This window comes from Thermobia domestica, chromosome 2 (genome assembly GCF_964235325.1).
Source record: "Thermobia domestica chromosome 2, izTheDome1.hap1.1, whole genome shotgun sequence".
Taxonomy (NCBI): domain Eukaryota; kingdom Metazoa; phylum Arthropoda; class Insecta; order Zygentoma; family Lepismatidae; genus Thermobia; species Thermobia domestica.
In genome coordinates, this window is record NC_137455.1 from 90,646,367 (window position 1) to 90,658,626 (window position 12,260).

Below are 12,260 nucleotides of genomic sequence, written 5' to 3' on the forward strand. Positions count from 1 at the left end.
TTCGAGATGTCAAGTTTAGGACTCCAAGATAAATATGTTTTACAGATTCATCATTTTCATGAAAATTCTTAAGCCAAATATTAAACAAGATTAGTTTCAAAATAATGTGCCGTTACCCTTTTTAACGATGACGATACAACGTATATCACGCTACCATTTTTCCATCTTAGTTACAAAACTTTCAAAGATAATTTATATCTACTACAAAGTCAATTGTGCAGTATTCTAGGTACAGATTGAGAATATCATAGCCTATTACTAGAGATATTACTAAAAATGGAATATGAACTTCATTATTCGTAAGATAATTAATAAACAATACATGAAAATAAACGAGTACAGATTGAGATAATGTCGGCAAATAACAAATAATAAAATAAACATAAATCAGTCGACACTTGAAAGTTGAAATAAAACTGCACATTACAAAATTATTCTGAAACATTATTCTGTAAACGGATCGGCTGAAACGGTCCGTCACAGGTTGCGACGGGCTTAAGAGAAAAAAATTGTTGCGAAGAATTAGAAAATAATTTTTCTACAGACACATTTAAAATTCTTAACAAGACATGTTTCTAGATGTGCAAACGAAATTATACAGTTCAACATATGTATATAAGTATTTAACGACTATTAACAAGTTAAGAATTAAAACAATTTTTAATAAAGCACAATTTTTAAATACGCGTATGACTATATAGGGTCCAATATACGTATTTAAGTATTAAGTAAATACGAAACAAATAAAAATGAAACAGGATTGACATAAGAATAAACAGAAATTTTCATTTCTTATATACATATTTTCCTTCCATCTTTTCTTTTTTCAAACTATCTTTTCTTTCCTTGTCTGTTTTCTTTTACGAAACTTCCTATCTTTTTTAGAATTTCACGTGTCTTGTATCTCATTACATTACTCTTCATTTTCTATTTCACTCTTAATTTTCTTTCTTTTCTCTTTGCGATGAACAATTCGTTTTCCCCGATTCAAATTTGTGTTCACATGTTTCTTTAATTGTGATCTAACATGTATCATTTCGACTAGCGCTTTTAGTTTCCTCTTCTTCCTGTGGTCATTCATTGTATATCCACGTACTACTTTCATTTGCAACTGAAGGCAAGATTTTCTCTCTCTTTTCTTCCAACTCAAATTATGCTTCTTTCTCATTTTCGCAGTTTTTGCGTCATTTGCAACTGAATTATGTTTTCGCCTTTTCCCCTTGTAGTTTTTCACATCTTTCTCTAAATAAATAATCTGTACATATGGTTCTTCCCACTTCTTCATCTTTCGACCAGTTTTCTTAACTGTTTCTTCACGAGATCTCTTACTGGTTGCATTACTTTCTTCAACAAACTTAGGTCCGTTTACGTCCTTTCTGTCTTCAGGAAACTCAAACTTTCCTTCGTCATTTGTATCATCGAATTTCATTTCTACGTAATTTAGGTTCGGTTCTGCTTTCTCTTCCATATTACATTTAGTCACTTCATGCAAATTACTACTACTTATTGCACTTTCGTTTCGCAGTGATTCCATATTCTTCTGTATTAGTGAATACGGTTTTATATCTTCTACGACACATTCCTTCAACTAACTTACTTGTGTTTTGTTTTGTTTGCATTTCCGAACTATCACAAAATGTTCTTCCATACAAACTGTTTATATCTTCAAATCTTTGTGTCCATCTTCCCAAGCTGTTCTAAACTCGTCTTTCATTACTTCTGATTGTGGTAACAGATTAAAGTTGCTATTTCCATCGACCTGTATTTCAGTTGACTCTTCTTCTTCACTAAATAATTCCTTTAGACTGACAACTTCTGCACCTTCTGGTTGTAGTAGTCAACGGACTATCATTTGACAGTTCATCATTCATATGTCTTGTCACTTTTGTCTGTTGTTCTTGTCTTATAACATACCCCACAGCTCGAACTTCCAGGCGCAGAGTTCGAAGTCCATCATAATACTCCTCTGCCTTGTCGACTACTTGACATAGCTTATTCAAAATCATTTGTAATGTAATTTCCTCTGTTTGCCCTGATGACGTACCATCAGTATTAATGTTTTTCTCGACCACGCTTTCAGTAGCATGGAGCATCATGTTCTCAACAGGATTTGTTTCTGACCGGGTTGTATCACGGTTTCCATTCAAATTGTCCGATGCGTTACTCCCACACAAATGCATTATGGGTACATTGTCTTCCCGATGTACATCTCTGGGTGTACTACTTCCAGTTCCGCACCGGAGATATAGCCATTCCGCTTCACTTTCATTAAAGAATTTAATTCTTCATTTGGTATGTTCATGCAGTCGAAATGGAACAAGGACCCACAGCTTCTACACATGGTGAAGTTTATGGTTTCGTCACTTGGCGATAAACTAGTAACTGGCGCGCAACACGCGTATTCACTATCCTGTCTATTACCATCAGAAAGTCTATTGCTTGTCAACGCCATTTCTATCTACATAAAATAACCCCGGAATCCTAAGTAAACATTGGTGTAATAGCGAATTAGTTGGAATTTCAACACTTCTTCAACAACACAACTCCCGCCGTAGTTTCTCAATCAGAAAGTTGTTCCTAAACCTAATAAATCCTATCACGGTCGCTATTTTGATGTGGTACCTTCTCTTCCTCATGTAAACGAAGGCTGAAAGGTGTAACTAATTCAGTTATTCTCGCTCAGTGGTAGAGCGTTCACCTCTGGTGCTTGGGGTCCCGGGTTCGATCCCAGCCCCCGCCAAGTGAACTTTGTGGTGGACAAACACCGTGCTCGTGGGTTTTCTCGGGGTTCTCCCGTTTCCTCCCACTTTCTTCATTCCACCATTTCACTCATCTCTCATCATCACCGTCTCCTTTAGCCTAACCGGCATAACCGTGGGACGTAAAACTCAAAGATTTCATTTCATTTAATTTTTTCTCTTACTTTTACCGTAAACAGAATTCATCAGTGTCTGGATTGGTGGAGGAAGAGCGAGAAGGGAAAGGGAAGTCCGTAATCCGGTAACACTGCGCAAAATATCGCACAGCATTGGCTATACTGCTCGTTATGCTTTATATCTGAAACATACAGTAGTTGCAATCGTGGTTCATGTTATGTACAGGCCGGCCCCCCTAAATTTTCGCTGGCCCCCTAAAATTTTCACGTTAGGCTTGCAAATGAACTATAATATGGTGATGAACTATAATATAATTAGATCGGCCCCCTAACTTCGGCCGGGCCCCCTCTACATATTTGAGCTGGCTACCGGCCTGGTTATGTAAACCCGGAATCTGTGAAGGACACTATTGAAAAATTGGATTTTAATGAACCACCAATATGTGATGGTTGTGCTGTGTGTTTCAGGTATAAAGCATCACAAGCAGTAGCCAATGCTGCGCGATATTACACGCGGTGTTGCCGGATTGTAGACTCCCCTTTCCCTTCTCGCTCGCCTTCCAGCAACCCAGACACTGATTAATTCTGTTCATGGCAGAAGGGAAGTTACGTTCCTACGCAGATAGCTCCGTTGTTTCCTTGTCAGTTTTCATAACAGATAAAATAGTCTTGGAGGTTTAACAAAAACACTCCATCTGATTCCTAAGCAACTATATATGATCGAATTTGTTTTGGGTTACGATAATTTATGGCACCGTTCAGAAGCCTGGTGCTTTTGAATAACCTGGTAGAGGAGAAAAGAGAATACGTGGTCAAACGTATGTAAGGTAGTGAACGTAAAGGAAAAAATAAGCAGAAAATATACTGCGTTTCTTCTGACGAACAAGGAAGAATCTGTCTTTAAGTGAATTTCAAAACGAAACAACATTACGAATTTCCCATACTGTCTGTTTCACGATGGTATATATATATATATAATAATAATAATTATTATTATTATTATGTATCCTGCCTTCCGGCAGGTCCTGGGACTAATGAGGATTTTTTATTTTTATTATTTATTTTTTTCAATTTTTAGATTATACCTGGAAATATTTCTTCTACTTTTCTCGATCTTCAGCTTCTTCTTTTAACTCCCAATATTTTCTCCTATCTTTCAAATCATCGATCAGCTGTGTTCTTCTTCCTATTCCTCGCTTTCCTTCCATCTTTCCTTCTATGGCGGTGTGAAGAAGGAAATTTCTTCGCAAGATGTGTTCAATCCAATTGGCCTTTTTACGAAGGATGGTGGCTAGAAGTGTTTTTTCTCTCCTATTCGTTTTAAAACATCATCGTTTGTTGCTCTCTCTGTCCATTTTAGCTTCTCCATCTTTCTCCAACACTACATTTCGAAGCTCTCTAAGTATTTCTTCTATAACTTCCATAATGTCCAAGCTTCTGAACCATACAGTCCAATGCTCCATATATAGCACTTGACCAACTTCTTCTTAAGTCCAATATTGAGTCTATTAGTTAAGAGTGATCTTTCTTTGTTGAATGCTTCTTTAGCTATGGCAGCTCTTGACCTGATCTCTTTGGTGCAGTAAGCGTTTCGTGTCAAAATATTTCCCAGATACTTGAAATTATCGATCTCTTCCAGTTCTCTTTGTTCTACTCTGATTCGTAAGAGCGTGGTACCATGGAATATTCTCATGACTTTCGACTTTTCGATGTTAATTTCCATTCCATATAGTTTTCTAGTGTCAACTATTTTGTCAATCATCTCCTGCAGTCCTCCTTTTGTTTTAGCTATTACAACCGTATCATCTGCATATCTGATCATGTTAATAATCTGCCCTCCACAATTCCCATTAATGCTTCCTTCATTAAACATTCACTTAAAAATGTTGAACAATTGGGGCGACAAACTGCATCCTTGTCTGACTCCTCTTTCAATCTCCGCACTATTGGTTTCTTTTTCATTCAAGCGTAACTTCACTCGTTGTTCTATGCACAGGTTCTGAACGAGTCGTCGATCTCTCCAGCTGATTCCGATTTCTTTAAGTATTTTCAGAAGTTTCGTCCAATTGACTCGGTCGAAAGCTTTTCGCCAGTCGATGAACCACAAACACAACTCTTCCTTTACTTCAATAATTATTTCTGATATAATCCTCATCAATCCAATAGCATCTCTGGTGCCTTTACTTTCCGGAATCCAAATTGATATTCTTCTAACCTCTCATCTACCTTACTTTCCAGCTCCTGTTCGGAATGCGTGCAATGATATTTCCAGTGTGGGAAATCAGGCTAATGGTTCCGCGATCGCTGCACATCTTTGCTTGCTTTTTCTTGGGCAATGCCATCATTGTAACATCAAGAAAATCCTTTGGTCATTCTGCACTCAGGTAGATCTTGTTAATAAGTGAAATCACTACTTTCATTGCGTTGTCTCCTAATCCCTTGAGCAAATCTACTGGTATGTTGTCGTCTCCGGTGTCCTTTCTCCTTCGCATGTTTTTGATTGCTTGTACTACTTCACTTTTCAATATACTGGGTCATTTTTCATCACCATCCACCTCTTCCTCTGCTCCGATCGCAATATCTTTGGGGCGGTTCTTCTGATCATACAAATCTTTTATGTATTCCTCCCAAATTCTAAGGATTCCTTCATGGCCAGTGACCACATTATCTTGTTGATCTTCAATTCCAAATGTTTGTATAGTTTTGTTAGCTTTTCCTCCTAATTCCTGTACTTTCTGGTACATCAGATCATATTTGCCGCGCCGCTGAAGTTCCATTATTTCTTCACGTATTTGCTCCATGTACTTTTCTTTGTCTTTGTCCGTTTCTCTTCTCAATTCATTATTCAGCCTTCTATATCCATTGATGTCCTTATTATTTGCTCTTCTGCGTTTCTCCATCTTCTAAAGCATCGCTTCAGTTATCCATGGTTTTCTCAGTGCTCTTTCCATCCTGCCAATGTTATTGTGGAGTGTGTGAAGTAGAATGTGTTTAACTTTTCCCCAACCACTCTCTATATTGACAACCATATCTTCCATTGCACAGAATTTTTCTTCAATCTCTTCTTTCATATCATCGTCGATATTTCGTAGTCGCTCTAAGTTCCATTTTCGATTTCTCCTCCCATTTTTCTTGATCGACTTTAACCAGGTTTGCACTTCCGCCACCAAGAGATTGTCCGCTCCTGGCAGTGTCTTCACGTCTCGTACACTATTCCTGAAACGTTGCTTCACAAGAATGTAATCGATTTGGTAGCGTTTCTTATCTCCTGGACTTTTCCACGTGTATAGCTTGGTTTCTCTTTTCTTAAACTACGTGTTTATCACCACCAGATCATGTTGCCTACAGAAATCGATAAGCATTTGACCTCGTTCGTTTCTTCTACCTATTCCAAATGGTCCCACTACCTTATTCACAGCTTCTTCTCCTACTACGCTGTCGAAGTCTCCCATTACTATGGCGTTGACCTTACCTCTTCCTTCCTGATGCAATATGTCACTACTCTGATCATACATTACTTCTACTTCATTATCATCATGGTCGGTTGTTGGCATATACACTTGTGTTACCACAATATCCACTGGTTTTGTATGTAGTTTTACAACCAAGCGGTCACTGTAGCATTCCACTTTAGTTACACTTCTTGCTACTTCGTTCTTCATTGCTATCGCGACACCATCCTTGGTCTTGTCGCCACCCGAATAGTACATTATATAATTTCCCGATATTATCTCATCTTTCCCTGGCCAATCTCACTTCACTCAAGCCCACTGTGTCTACTTTACATTTGTCCATTTCCACTTTTAAAGTTTTAAGTTTTCCCTCACGTCGTAGAGTTCGTGTGTTCCAGGTTCCCATGCTGAAATAAAAGTTATTATTTTCTCCTCTGATGATTCTTCCCTGAGTAGTCCCTACCCGGAGATCCGAACGGGGGACTATTTTTCGTTCGAAATTTTTTACCTGAGGAAGAACCATCATATTTATTTATTCTCCTACTTCGTCCCTTCTGGGTAAAAGATAATGTGGTAGTATTCCCATTTCCTTTTCACATCTTCATGCCATTGACCATCTACCCCATGGGGAATTGCCGCCAATGTCCCCCTCTGCAGCGAAAGGGCCACCTGCGACTGTCCGACTCGCGAAAAATATGCTACGAAAGTAGCCGTGCCGGTCACCGGCAAAAGCAAGACGCGAAAATGAAAACTTGTTGACTAAAAGAAAAGAAAGGGAAGTTGAATCTTGATTGTTGCTTTGAAATATGAATTGTAGCCTGTCCAATGACCACGTAGATTTTCTGACGTAGAGACGGAAAAGGCGCAACGCATGATCAAATGCCGCTGTCAGCGCTAAAACGTCGGGGTTTGGAAGCGGGCCATTCCCTACGACAAAATTAGAAATGATTGTATAATCTCTGAAAATGATGTGAAATTTGAAACTGAGAAAAATCGCCTGCTCTATAGATTCAATTTTATTAATAGCATATGTGAATTTAGAGACTGACAAAGGCGTTGTGTCGGAAGTGGGCCGTTGGCGTAAAGAAAGGAGTGGGCCCAGAGGTGGTCTGACAGTGTGCTGCTAGCAATCAGTATAGAAAGTAATTTACAACAATCGGATCAAACGGATTCTATTGAAACAAATGTATTGAAATGTAGATAGTATCCTTACATACCTTACCTTGATTTCATATCTGCAATAGTAACCGAGTTGGCTTATGGGCTCCGACTTTTGACGTACATTGTGCTGGGAACAAATAATGAGTGGAAACCAGCCGACCAGGCTGCGGCATAGGAGTTGGAAAGACGGCGAAAAATCAACCGGCCGCAGGTAGATTTCGGGTCGGAAAGACTATATTCCAACAGTTGATTTACGGTAATCAAAGCGGCACTATGGCGTTTCGAAGGCTGGTTTAGGGTAGAGAACCCAATGTGCAAAGTGCTGCCAACTATCATCGGTCCGCTGTCGCCTTTTGGCGGATAGCCGCCGAAGTCAGGGAAAATTGATGGTTCGAAGCGGAAGTGAAGCGTCTGCCGTCGTCGTAAAGTTAAATGGTACAGGGTGTCCAATATACAATGCAACACGGAGTTTGGGATAGTAGAACTTTTGAACCTGAAGCGATACACAAATAATGGTTATACCAAAATGAAGCCTTTTTCACGCATATATTTTTAAACTACGAAGCAACAATTGAAGTACACTAGGAACCACACAGTGTTGCCAGATGTAACCAAAGGTGTATTTTTTTTTGCAAAAAAAAAAAAAATTGACACGTAACTCATACGTATGGATATTCTGTCTTTGATTTTCAGTTTGTTTAGTTGGAGTGGCTTGGAAACTATGGAACAGAGAAAATAATTTTTCATTTCCACCGATAACTAATCGGATGGGGCCTCTGTAAGGAGGAACTAGGAAAATCGTAGTTTTCATGAATTTACACTCTGAATTGGCAACTTTGCTGACGTTTCATTGCATCAAATGGTGTGTTAAGGGTCTGTCTACATTATGCAATTCCTGAAAAGAACGAAAAAGAAACTTTGAAATTATTATGAATAAACTGTTACTTACATGCACCCGGCAACACTGCTATTACCACGCAATGAGTTATCTGCTCTACAACAGATGCTGGAAGTACTCCCTGTTTTGATTCAAACACAGGTTCACACGTTTTACCATGTTGGCAGCAACTTTACGAAGTGTAGAAGTTCTCAACAGTACTGCGAATGTTCGTTTCCAGGTCTTGTATAGTTCGAGGATTGTTCCTGTATACCTCTTGCTTTAAGTAGCCCCATAGAAATGAATAGCAGCGTTGCAGGGAGTATGTAAGTAAAAGATTTTTCATGATAATTTCAAAGTGTCTTTTTCATTGTTTTCAGGAATTGCATAATGTAGACATATCCTTAACACACCATTTGATGTACTAAAACATCAGCAAAGTTGCCAATTCAGAGTGTAAATTCATGAAAACTACGATTTTCCTAGTTCCTCCTTACAGAGGCCCCATCCGATTAGTTATCGGTGGAAATGAAAAATTCTTTTTTCGCTCTATAGTTTCCAAGCTACTCCAACTAAACAAACTGAAAATTAATGACAGAAGATCCATACGTATGAGTCATGAGTCAATTTACATGTTTTGCAAAAAAAAAAAAATACACCTTTGGTTACATCTGGCAACACTGTATGGTTCCTAATGTAGTTCAATCGTTGCTTTGTAATTTAAAAACATATGCGTGAACAAGGCTTCATTTTGGTATAACCATTATTTGTGTATCGCTTCAGATTCAAAAATTCTACTATCCCAAATTCTTGTATATTGGACATTGTATATTGGACACCCTGTAGTTGTCGTTTTTCCGCCTGGCGGTGTTATAAAGACTTTCGACGAATGACCGCTGAATGATTGTGAGAACTCGGTAACGTCCATTGAGCTAGGATATGACCAATAGGTGGCAGCACTGTACTCATGTAACTATTGTCAGACATTTCGTAGGTTTAAAAAACTATTTTCGTGACCGATTACAGCAGAACGTGTTGCGTTATTTGCTACTTAAAAATGTCAAATATACTGTCTGAAGCTTTGCTTATTGCAGACAATAAAGTCCAAAAGTAAAATTCTCACTGACAATTAGGAGTTACTTCTGATATGCTTGGAAGGCGATGTCTTTGGTGTTAAGGCATTCAATCAGGTAATCCCCTTATTCTTGACGCCATTCATATTGACATTCTGCTAGACACACCTTCTCAATATCTTGATACCCCTCTTCAACATCTTCTAACAATGTACTCCAATACCCTTGATGACAACGATCCTACTAAACAAGATTTTGCCATCTACCACCCTGACCATTTATCACGGCACATCTATCCATCTTTGCACTAGTACTCATCATTGTGGTTCCAGAGGCTCACCTGTGCTCATTAGTTCTGAGTTGCCACAGAACAGAAGCTAACTCTGCATTTGTCTCTACTAACCATCTTCCCTGTGTTTTGTCTAGTCTAATTGCACTGCATTCATCTATCATCTCATTATCCCGTGGATGAACTCCTAGCTACAATTTTCTCGCCGATTATAGATACCTAAATGATGCCCTCCATATTTGAAGAGTACGATATATGAAATGGATGTCCTGAATAAATAAAGAAATAAAGAATATGTAAACCCAACTACATTAATCAATGCAAACCCCAAAATAAAATGCACTGAAAATGAATAAATAAATAAATAAATAAAAACAAATCACTTAGCCCTCACCTTCTCTCACCTATCCCTTAACGTTCCCTTCATCCCCTTCCCGAAGAAAGGGTGTACCCCTTGACCGGTTTAACCTTGTAAAAAAATCTTTGGTGTTATGTTAACATAAAAGTACCACGCTGAAGTGGTAGTTATTTTGTACTTCAACCATATATTGGTATAGAGGTTTCGGGACTGAAGTACCAATACGTTGTAGCTAACATTGATAGTAGAGTATTAATAGCGGCAGTGAAGGGCGGTACTGGGGATTACACAGCGGCCATGTTGGAGAATTAATGGCGGCACCAGCGGTTCAGAAGAGGAGAAACGGCGGAGGCCGCCTAATTACCGCTATGGCGGTTAAATTGCGGCATTCGTGTAATTTCGTGACGGTACCGCTATGTCGGCCCGCCAAATTTTTGGCGGCAAACCACCGTGGTTAGCGGTCGATCCGACTACGTCTTGCACATGTTGAAGTAGCCGGCCTAGCGGCTAAGTCGTCGCGAAAAGGACAAGGGCACAAAGGCTCTCATTTTCTTCGCAAGCGAGTCGGATCTGTATCCGGCCCTGCCGCGACGTCGCGTCTTTGCCGACATAGAGTCTGCAAAGTGTCATAACAGGGTCGGGCAAGCGTCGGCGTCGCAGCTACCCATCGCCTCTGATCCGAGCCGGCAAAAAGATGGTTTTTCTGTACATAGTCGTGTGTGATCCGCCACGTGCGGGTGCCGACTTCCTACCGACGGTCCGCCACCGTCGACGGTGGCCCTCCCTTTTTTGACCGCGATTTCTCCATGGGGTAGTGGTTCATCCGTCTTTTAGGAGAGTTTCCCCTCCTAAGGACAAGAAGGTGCCCTGACCTCCACCCGCTCATCCGCCCTCCGAGAAGGCCGTTGCTAGAAGCTGACTCCTTATCCCGGAAGTCAGTCGGTCCCCATCTACGTTAGCCGCCAAAGACGTTACTTGCTTTCTCCCGCGAGGAGGTGTAGGTTGGGATTTCCCCTTCGTTTAGGATGAGACCCGAAGGCTTTTCTCAAACCTCTCCAGCACTGTTAGAAAGCATATAAATATTGTTACGATACTACACGTCGGAGGTCTCTGGTTCGATTGCATTGACGGACTTTTGGATTCACGGCATGTGCTTCTCTGGATTATTTTTTATATTTTTTTCTTTCTTCGGAAAGTTCAACTATGTCTCAAGCTTCCTAGAAGCATTTTTGTATACCTTTGTGTTTTGTAAAAGATAAGTGCAATTGCAGATTTGTGTACGAATTATAATTTCAAATACATTTGAGCTACATTTCCCTTATGCTTTATTTGTTGAGTTATCTTTCAGATGAAATTTACTTTCATATTGCAGCGTAAGTTGCTGGTGGTGGAGAAACAACCCCGAAATTTAGTCATCTACCGGTCTCATAATGACCAAAGGTATGTTTCATGATGGAGATGCTTTAGGTTTGATCTCTGTAGTACCTGTGCAGCTGGGTTAAAAAGGAAAAAAATTGGCGTTTTCACTTTATTGCTATGACAACATTTATTTGATGATAATTTTTATAAGTTGCGTTACTTTGCTGAGGATAATGTGTTTTTATCTGATTTTTGTGATGATTTAGATGCTACTGAATTTTTTGAACCGATTATTACATCATCTCCGGGTCGCATACATTTTACGCGACAATGTTTTGATAAGATTAAAAAGCAATTACAGTTTATGCATTCACTTTCGAGTATTGACACTGTATCTTCGTTAGATTCTGACAAGTTTGAGTTTTCTGTAGACATGGCTGTTAGGGAAAATCAGGATAATATTGGTATTTTGAGTCATATCCTTCGGCCAGAACCATTTTTTGGACGTATGGGCGATGATATTGTTCGCTATATCGATCAATTTGAAGTATTGGCTTAGGTAAATAATTGGACAGACGTAAAGAAAAATGGATTCTGGGTTCGCTTTTAAAGGGGTCAGCAGCCTATTGGTTTGACACTACGTCAAAACAAGCAGATTTTCCGGTGTTGTCATGCAAGCAATTTAAACAGAAGTTAACAGCTGCTTTCAAGGACGCGCTTTTGCCTCAACTTACAGAACAGGAAATGCGGACGTGAGAACAAAATGACGGAGTGAGTATTTTATCATACGTATACGCAAAGCGCAATTTGATTTTA